The 11,121-nt window shown below is 33.1% G+C and overlaps 1 protein-coding gene across 1 annotated transcript in view; it reads left to right on the forward strand.

Annotated features, from left to right (window-relative positions):
• Nucleotides 1-11,121, forward strand: part of LOC146528030 (fatty acyl-CoA reductase wat-like) — a 54,524-nt gene that overhangs the window by 7,954 nt on the left and 35,449 nt on the right. The gene's annotated exons all lie outside the window — the stretch shown is intronic.

Here is an 11,121-nt window from a genome sequence, read left to right on the forward strand (position 1 = left end):
ATCATCCGGTTAGAAAGCCAATATTCCACGTTGCAAAGCGGAGTTTCTGTTTGGATACTAGCGTTTTAAGCAGTGTTCGTACTTGACACGTTGTTGCGTTCCATATTAGAGGCGGATGGCGCTTTTTAAATGGAGCAACTGCCATTTGACTTCTAAAACCACTTTGAGAAAGTACGCTATAATTTTACATATATTATTTATGGACTATTTTAAGACCCCTTATAAGCACCCAAACCGATCTGATGGCTCAAACATCCTCCCAGACAGAGCAGAGATGTACCTTTATTTTGCGCTACTTGTGGAAGGGCCCCACTTTCAGGCTAGTGAGTACACAAACTTTTATAAAATGACGTCGGTTTGGAGGCCCTAGGAACTTGAAGTAAAAAAATACGAAACTGGATCCACAAGCAAACTAAATTATTTACATTACACACAGGCTGCACTAATCCTTGTACCTTTTTGTTTATTTGAGGCCCCCTCCAACTTCAAACTTCCTCTTAAGTAGATACTATGCGTTTTTTCAAAGGCTTATTTAGGATTTGATCAAGGGAATTTGTACCATTTGGAGGCCCCCCAGGACCTGAGGCCCGGGGCGGACCGCCCCCGCCGCCCCCCCCTTAGTCCGCCACTGCATTTATGCAAACCCGACGCGACGTGTGGAATACTTCGCAGTAGGCACTCAGCGGGTACAGTTAGACTGACAGATATAAGAATGACTGACGAGAGGCCTACTGTAAAACTTTAATAAAAAATTGGCCAAAGGCGAGTAGGACTCGCATACCGAGGGTTTCGTACCAATTTCAGCGTCAGCTTCATTTATACTGCAAGTTGTGCCTTTTCACTAAATTTTATTATTGTACGTACGTACGGAAAGAATCCTATAATTTTTGATTTCACGGAGAATTTCATACAAAAAGTTGCAAATTCGAGGCATAAACCCTCGTATCTTTTGATTGCGATGACTTAAAGCTTGATTTTTCCTTTGATTGAAGACCGTAAATCGTATTTGCTACTTCCACGCGATCTCGAGATAAATGCTCTTGACTGACGGAAATAAAGTTACATAGTTTATTAGTTTAGTTTTTTTACCTTTGAGGTACGGAACCTTAAAAAATCTTTTTTTCAAACGTTTAAAACTAAATATTTGCAATTAATTCCATTAAAGAGTTTCATTTAAAATATTTAAAGATCGAACATCGAGGATCTTATAATTTATGTATGTACATATAGCTTTGTATGTCTCATCCAAACCACTTTAACCGTACTTTACTTTCAAGAGTCCTTCACATTCTTTCCTCGTTTCAAAAAGCTTACGTAAAACAGTCATTTCTGTTACTACAATACTAAGTTTATATTTCCTTAAAAAAATTGACAAAAATAAATAAATAATTGTATTAATAACAAGAGATATATTTATCACAGTTTATTATGCAATAATAATTATTTAACCGAAACGACACACCTCACGGCTGTCATGGCGTAGCGGCGTCGGGTTATTGGTACGATTCCCATTCGAGGATTCTCGATTTTCTTAATATTTAATATTTCATTTTCTCGCTCTGGCGAGGCAAAATAAGAAGCTGAGGGTTCCGTACGAAATTGGAGGTCTCGAGCTTTTTCATGAAATTCGGGCTAAGCTTAGCCAGAGCTGGCGACTTTCATACCAAATGTTGCCCCCCCTTTTAAAGCTATTATGTTTCAAAATTTAACCATAAATGTATAGTTTTTAGATCTTTTCCGGACTAGTACTATCTGTAGTTGCTAGCAGCCAACTTTCATAATTATAGGTCAATCGGAAGTAGGCTATGAGTTTTGATTTCTTTTATAATGTGGATATACGTGTTTTTTACTATTTGAGGCTATTATTTTTTACAACAACAACAAATGTATAGTTTTCAGATTTTTTCCTGAACTCAAGTTCCCTTTATAGTGTCGAAATACGCGTTTTTGTGATAGAAACGGCCATATCTTTTTTTAAGTATATATATCTACTTGAATTTCAACTTGATATGTCTAAGCGTTCCTAAGGTAAATAAAGGTCTTGACGGAGAGACGGACGGACTACAGAGTGATCTTATAAGGATTCCTTTTTTTTCAAAAAGGTAAGGTAAGGTATTTCCAATTGCGTAAATGCAATGCATAGTAAACAAGTTTTATTTTTTTTTGTTTTGAACATGATTGACTTCACCGAAGTGGATTTTTTGTAATTATAACTACCTACCAATCTATAACTATAAAAAGTCCACGCGTCAGAACTTTTTTTTTTTTTTTTTATAAATATACTACTTGCATTGCATTGTTATACAGGGTGGAATTGTCAGCACCACTTTAAATGAAACCACAGTTTTAACTACTCTATAAAAGCCTAATATAATTCGGAAAAAAAATAATTCCCAAAAATGAAAAAGTTATTTTTTCAAACAAAATAAATAATAAAATTATCGTTTTAAAATAAAACGTCATTTGTAAAGTATAACATAGGCACGCACACACTTACCTGTCAAATTGGAAACGTCGCACACGTATGTGTGCGTCACACGAAGTACAGGTATGGATAAAAATCGTAAAATGAAAAAAAAATCGTACGTCCAAACTGTTGAGGTACCTTGATTAATTTCTTAGGTGTGGGTTTGCCCTATATGCAGTTTCAATAAAAGAAGCGCTGCCTCTTCCACCCTGTATATGTGACTTCATTAAAAAAATAGAGTATTCCCCGCATACAGCAGGGTAGGCGGAACCTAATGTTAACACACTCCGTTCTCCACTTTCCGCGCAAATTTGAGACATTGCCTTGATGCCAAAGCGAATGTGAATGTTTCCTGTTGTCAAACGATGAGCCGCTGATCCACGACAGAATTAAATTTTTATTACACGTATAATTTATTTAACTCTATATAATTGACTTATCTTTGTATTTATTATTTTTTTAACTATTTATTATTTAATATGACGTTATTAGCTTCTACGAAAACATATATCTACCCGTTCAAAGGAAAATTCCGTTAGGATTGCCGTACATTGTGTAAATAAAATTGTCGTGGCAAAACGTTCTGTAAACGCGACGGATCTGGGTTTGATTCATCGGGACAATGAATCATTTTAATTTCCCTTGCTCTGTTAACAACACAAAACACAGCGTTTAGTTCCGCCTCTCAACATTGCGTATGTCTCAAAATTGGATATCAACGCCTCGACTTGCCTTGACACCAGGGTGAAGAAATGAAAATTTTTATATATTTCATTTTCTGGAATGGAAATCGATTACACATTTGTGCCAAGAGTGGCCTTTTCCCATTTATAATTAACATAAATTTATACAAAACATCATTCATTCATAATTAATCTGTAGTTAATACCATATTTATACGTCTTTATATAATTAAAGAATTTAAATATGCTAATACATATACATCTGTATAATACATGTACGAAGGTCCTGACATTTTACTATAAATTTTTATAGTAAAGAGTTTTGTCATTCCTCCGCTTGCTTGATATCGTACTCTGCAAATACCAGCGACGATGTATCCCGTTTATAGCAGGGTATACAGAGGGAACCTAGTGTTAAAACACTCCGTCTCTCACGCCCAATTTGAGGAACATTGGAGTTGGGTGACCGAACTCAACGTCTGTTTTGTTTTGTTATTAGGGTGAGGGACGTCCAGACTGCAACATTAAATATATACAACATTAATATGTATAAACGTAAAATTTGTATAATTTCTAAGTCAAAAACCCCTAAACACAGGCTACAAATTACACTAATTTAATATTCTGTTGCATATAAAATAGAAACAAAGGGGAAAAAAGCAATTCATTCTATTTAACATGCAAAGGTCGACGATAGTTCCAGAAACTGAAATAAATTAAAAATAATTTAAATCGTGATAGGTGCGTTTATATTTTACATATTTGTTTTAGTTTTAAATTTTATCCTGTATTTAGCAGAATAGGAAGGTAGGCAGGCACCTGGCTCTCTTACACCATGGACCGCTTCGCTTTGACCGGTTTTTATTTTTTTTCGAACCTGAGGTACCCGAACCTGTTGACCCTGTTGACTTTTACAGCAACACCGGGTGGGTAAGGAAGAGGGTATTCTATCCCTGAAAAAATTAGCAAGCACTGGCTCCTTGAGACGATGTCTACGACGGCATCGACGACAACTACTTGCATAGTTTGTTTATTTTCTAAATCTTTTTGTGGAGGTTTCAAATTATCAATAATGTACATATAGGTAATTATTTAATCAGATCGGGAACATGGATATAATATAAATAAAAATAAACATTCTTGTTATTTAATAAATTATTCTACGAATGGAATGTAACCCTACATCTTTGATATTTACAATAAAAAATAAACTTGAAACAACTAAAAAGCTGCAGGGAATTCCCTTATTGAGTTAACTCACTTCTTTATCTAAAAATAATCTTTTATATCGTTAACCGCAAATGTAAATTATATTCGTGTACAATATACCTTTTGTTATTTGCATGTAATAAATTATATATACTGTAAGAAACTATTGGAAATATTAAATAAAGTGGGAAAGGTAATGAATTAAAACAAGGCTTCAAATAATTATTAAGCAACTAAAGGGAATTATCTAGCAGTCTAATAACAATATCCGATTCTAAAGAAATCATCGGGCAGAGTGACGTTAGCGATCCTTTTCTTTAGGTCGCCGTTGACAGCCCATAAAGGTGCCAGCCAGTAATTAGCGTTTATATTGGCGTGACGAAGGGGCACAAGTGTAGGCCTGTAACCGCGACGGTAACGGGGTTGATTCCAAATTGGGGGATGATATTTATTTAAATTATTTTCATCTTGTATCTTTGTCTTATACAAAGCACTTGGCGGCGTTGAGTTCTGTGAATAAATTTGCAATGTCGCTGTGGAAAACGGGTAAATAATAAAGAGCGGATCTACAACGGATATATCTATACGGATAACGGAGGTAATAATATAATAACCTTCAAACGTTGGTTTGATTAAGTGAAAAACAATATGATTAATCAAATATGAGCCGTAGTGGTGTTAAGGTCCATCGGATGACTAAAAACGCGAAGGTTGTTTGTTCGAATCCCATTTATTATTCGAGGCCTTATTATTTACCTTTCTCGTCCCGTTTACAAGAAAAAGCGTGACATTGATATCTCCTCTCAATGTCACGAAATTTGGATGGTGGGTGTAGAACGGAGTGTCTTAACATTAGGTTCCCTCTCCTTACCCTGTTATATGCAAGTCGAGCGTGAAGCTGTTATTTTTTTATGTAAAATTATATATATTACATAAGAAGCCGTCGTGGTGCAGGCGCACAAGCATGCGACTGTAAATGCGATAGTTTGTGGGTTCGATTTCCACTCAAGGAAAAAAAAAGGAATGAAATGTTCAATATTTTCGTTTCTTCGCTCTAGTAATGAGGCAAAGGGCGGCGTCGAATTCCGTTATTTAACGTAATGTCTCGAGATTTATCAAAGATTTGATACAAAACTGAAAATAACGAGAACTCATGTAGTTCACATACACGGGATAAAGCCGCGCGCAGCACTAGTTTTATAACAAACTAGCTTTTACTGGCGCCTTCACCGCCATGGTTTGGTATAAAATGGAAATAGCATGACATGATGTAAGTGTGGGAGGTAACTTATCACAGGTACCTACAGTGGCTTACAGCGAAACGATTAACGTCATATTAAATATACTTAGCTTTTCTTAATAAATTGCTATTTAAAACAAAAGCAAGTTTTAATTCGAACCAACATTAAAAAAAAAACAAAGTCGTCAGCTTTATAATATTAAGCATAGACATACCTATATATATTATATTAACATTATATCTTACAATATTTTTACTTTTTTTTTATAAATAAATAGAAAAACTTTAATCTAATGAACATATCGGCCTTTGCTGTAATTAGTTAAATATTAAATGCCATTTCGGCCTTAGAATAAATAATTTAGTCCGTCAAGGTCCGCGATGATAGTGGGTTAGTATCAATATCAATATTATAAAGCTGAAGAGTTTGTTCGGTTGAACGCAGTAATCTCAGGAACTATTGGTTGAAAATATGAAACTATTGAAAATATTCGTTTTCTCTAAATTCATTTGTCAAGGATGGTTGTAGGTTATTTTTTTGTTAAAGTTTCGATTGTCACTCGTAAGAAAGAAATATTTTCATTTTCTGCGCTTTTCATACGCACTGGTAACGAAACAGATCGCGGCGTTGAGTTACGCCACTCTACATGCAATGCTTTCAGAATACGGCGGAAAGTTAACATTATATCAAAATTACTTTTACTTCATCATGTGTAAAAATATTATATTATCTATAGATATTTATTACATATATTTTGTTTTACTTATCTAAGTTTGATAAGACACGTTAAAGTTAACGTATTTTTGTAACTACCTTATTATACCGTGATAAGAAAATCTCATCCAAGCTCCCTTTTTTTTCTCCAGTGGGAAACAAATGTTAAGAAACTACGTACTCGACTGTCGAATTTTTGAGACATTTGCGTGTTGGGTGGCGTAACTCAACGCCGCATTTTGTCTATCAGAGTAGGACAAATGAAAATAATTTAAAATGTAGCTGTGAATCGAACCTGCCACTGCGTCATAATGACGTCGTATAATTAATTTTAGTATTTAAATAACAATATTGTCCATTATATTACCTGTTACTTTTATAAACTGGTTTCATTAAAAGTTATTGAACTTATAAAAATTGTATATCACTTCCTGATACAATGCATGACTGTCTAGATTTATTAATTTACACATTCTACACTTTCTACGAAAAAAAAGGAGAGTTTGTTTGGTTGAACGTGGTAATCTCACGAACTATTGGTCGAATTGAGAAATTCTTTTTGTATCTAGTGTAGTAGTCCACGTACCAAGGAATGTTATAGGCTATAATCGATATTTAGATATTATGGTGGATTTGGAATATCAATTTCAAATGTTGTAAATACGGAACAGCTTCCGTTGTTTTTCATGTAGGAAGTCACTGTAAGCGACACTTAATGGCACGAAAATTGGAGGGCGTCTGGGGAATAGAGTGTTTTAACATTAGGGTCTCTGTGTCAACTCTGCTATGCATATAAGGAAGTTATTTTTAATTATACATATTTACTGTATAAACTGAAAAATTTATTTATATTGATTTTTTTATTATTGTTTTTTTAAATTACTTTAAATGTTAAAATTACCGGTAAGTTTTACTGACCTAATTACAATTAATACATTTGCAATTAAATAATTAATTAATATATTATTGCTACCTTATAATTTCATTGTTTTGGCTATATGATGATTAATTAACAATAAATTACAATTAAAGGCGAAGATTGTGGATTGGACTCCCCATTGGGAGAAATAATTATATTCATTTCTCTTCTTTTCTCACTCTGATAGACGAAGCTCGTCGTTGAGCTATTATTTAGGTATTCACTGGTCAATATCTCTCACATTATTAAATATTAACTTAAACTTAATAACTTATTTAAAAAAAATATGCAGCAGAAAAAAATATAGAAAAAATCTTGAACGTTTATTGGATTAAAATTCTAGAATAAAGAAAAAAAACCCAGAGAATAAATAGCTAAATACAAGTCCAATAGAAAGGTGAATTGAAACTATTATGTTATGAAAAGTGCTTATTTATATACATTTTAAATTTTAAAATCAATATCCCCATTGTATTTAAATTATATATTTATACATAAACATATTATAGTCTATTTATTTTGAACTTTTATTTATGTAGGGGAAAATCGGGATAGATGTGCCATTGGAACACACGCTCCACTCTCTAAAGTCCTATTCACAAAAAATAAAATTGCAAATTGTAAATACGTTATTTACTAAATATTATGTACATTCGTCCTCTTTTAAAACATTTTCTACCTTAGTGCAAAAGAGAAGAAATGAATATATTATTAAATAGTAATTCTTTCTCAGTAGGCATAAAACCACAACCTTCGCGTTAGGTTGTTTAGCGTTAGTATTAATGTAATAAATGTTGATAATTATTGCTTCCTATCACTAGGCACCTAGTGTTAAGAGATTCCGTTCCTATAATATATACAGTATTCAAGAAGTGAACCATCTATCCCAGTTTTACCCTAATTATAAAAATATACTAACATTTACCTGCGACATAAACAACATCAATTTCAACTATCAGTTCCTGAGATTGGCGTGTTTAACCAAACAAATTCTTCATCTTTATATTATTAGTTCATAATTTACCCCCTTTATAGTTGCTCTTTATATTCGTAATGACATTATAATACGGTATTAACAATATTTCCTGGTTCAAAACAATTTTTTAATTATATATTTTTAATTGTATAGCTTAAAATTGTTTATTTTAATTCTTTTTAATATGGATCGTCGCAGTGCAGCGGAATAGCGTCTGGCGGTAAACGAGACGGTTGTGGTTTCTATTCCACTCAGGGTCTGAATGTTTGACGGTGCCTTGGGAACGGAGTGTCTCAACACTTGGTTTCCTCTGCCTACTCTACTGTGCAGGCTACTGCGTGATTCTATTTCATTTGAAAAAGTTTATTTTGCTACAATAATAAGTATATACGTTGTCTTTTAAATAATTAAGTCATAGGTCGGGGTTGTATTTACTGAAGTAACAGTATTTATTATAATTTATTTGTTAATTGTTTAAATAAATAAGTAGGTAATAGTAAGAAAACATAAATTTTATTATCGTGATAATGTTTTGACTCAAAGCTTTTAAGGCCGTTTTGGCACAGTGGCTCAAGCGTGCGACTGCAAACACGAAGATTGTGAGTTCAGTCCCATTTGGGGGAATGAAATATTTAATAATAAACATATTATATATATTGATGTATCGTATATAATAGTAGGAAGAAGGAAGTAAAGAAAACGATGTACATAGAATATACTTTGATGATTTTAAAATGATAACAATTTCGATGATACATTATTTTACTATTACTGTCGCTAGAAACCTATACGTAACGACATTGTTGTTATACATCTTCACACTTTTTCCGCATAGGCAAAGGGAGCTTAGTGATAAATCTCTCCGTTCTCCACGACCCGATTTTTATATCAATGTCAGATACATCGAATATTGAGTGGTGAAACTCAATATCGCAATTGGCTTCTTACCATAGCAACGAAATGAAAATGAAATCATTCCGAGAGTGGTAATCGAACCCGTAGCCGTCGCGTTTACACGGATTGCCATATACGGGATACACCATGAAACTAAACAGTGATAGTTTCCGAGGCAAAAGAGGTACGTAGAGACCGTAGCGTATAGCGCTCCGCTGTGCTTGTTTATCCCGCTAGGGATGAAGCGGGAAGCGAAAAAAGGGATAAATCATGAAATAAGACTAACAATTTAACTTTCTATTGTTTTTTTAACATGGTAAATGGACATTGGCGGTGGTTTGTGGGTTGTGGTTAGTTTTTTTTTGTAAAGACGCTCCCTAACCCACTAGTCGGTAAATTTTCTAGACATTGCGTAAAAATCCATATATTTCAATGAATTGACACATACGTGGTCTTACCTCTACAATAATGTACCCACACGCCGCCGTTTAAAACTTTATAGTGAAAGTTGCACCATATTATGTTTAATCATTAATATTAAGATATTGTAGATTACATACGATATAAAGAAATTTCCATATAATAAATTTTCCATCTATGGAGTAATTTTCAAGACATTGCTTTTTGTGTGGCGTAAAAGAAAAAACGATACTAAAGCCATTTTAAAATATAAACGAGATAAATCACCCGTTTACCTTCTCTTCCTTGTATTTTTTTAATGTACGTACTTTTTTTAGTATTTATTTTTTTTACTTAATTGTATTAATATTTAGATAAAAAGAATCAATAAATAAAAGCCTTTAAGGCGAGTCAGTTTGGAATTTTGTTAATTGTCATATAAGGCATACAACCTTGATACAATTATGTTAAAATTTTAGAGGTTGATACTCAAACTGAGTTCTGTATGTTAAAAATATCCTATACCTAGGTTCCCTTTACCTACCGTAGTAGAGTAGGCAAAGGGAAACTTAAGACACTCCGTCGTCGACATTGCATGTTCAGTGGCTGAACTCAACGACCCTCATTGCCTCGACACCAGAGCGAAGAAATGAAAATATAAATGTAAATAAATATTTTATTTCCTCGAGTGGGAACCGAACCCAGAACCATTGTGTTACAGTCACACCCTTCTGCCGTTGCCGGCCTCAACGGAGCATCTTAACACTAGGTTTCCTATGACTAACCTGTTATTTACGAAATACAACGTGATGAGAAGTAAAGATAAAACATAATGCTATCAAATCTTGTATCATATTAAAAGAAATAAGTACCTATTCAATTTTTTCAGAAGCTTCACGCACAGATGATTTTAAAAGTTTTTTTTTATTTATAACAGTTTAATTGTATAATTATTGTTTTAAGGTTATTAACTTACAGTGTTCTATTTATATGTATTTTTGTATCTTTTTATACCTTCACGCTATAACCCACATTTCTATAGCAGGGTATGCAAACGGAACCTGATGTGGAGACAATACGTTCCTCAATTTCCATCCAAAAGAGATATTATGAAGTCGCGGAGATAAACGCTGTTTTATTGTCTTATTACCAGAGAGAGTAAATGAAAGAATTGCTTATTCTTCCCTCGAGAGGGCATTTCTATGTTAACCTACTCTATGCTGAGTTTTAAGTTAAAATATTTTATGAATCATTTCAAGAACTTTAGTTGCAAGCATTATAGAAAAATCCTTCAGAAATGAACGTCTTTGGAACAAAATTTTGGTAAATAATTTTTTAAAGGATTAATATTAACAATTAATTGCTTTTTTTTGTTTTTATAATCATATTACCATAAATTATGGAAAATTTTAATATAACTCATACGTTAGTTTAATACACCCATTAATATAAGAGCATTATCAATTGCAGCACGCACGTTTTCTATGAGAAAATTAGAAAATTATAAAATAGAGAAAGAAACAAAAAAAAACTAAATTTAAAATGTTATGACGTTATAAATAGGGAGAGAGGGAGAAAATGATATAATCCTACAAAAGAAATGTTTCTTCATTAGCTCC

This window comes from Heliconius melpomene, chromosome 20, assembly GCF_056956725.1.
Source record: "Heliconius melpomene rosina isolate 202511_hmr_F chromosome 20, ASM5695672v1, whole genome shotgun sequence".
Lineage (NCBI taxonomy): Eukaryota > Metazoa > Arthropoda > Insecta > Lepidoptera > Nymphalidae > Heliconius > Heliconius melpomene.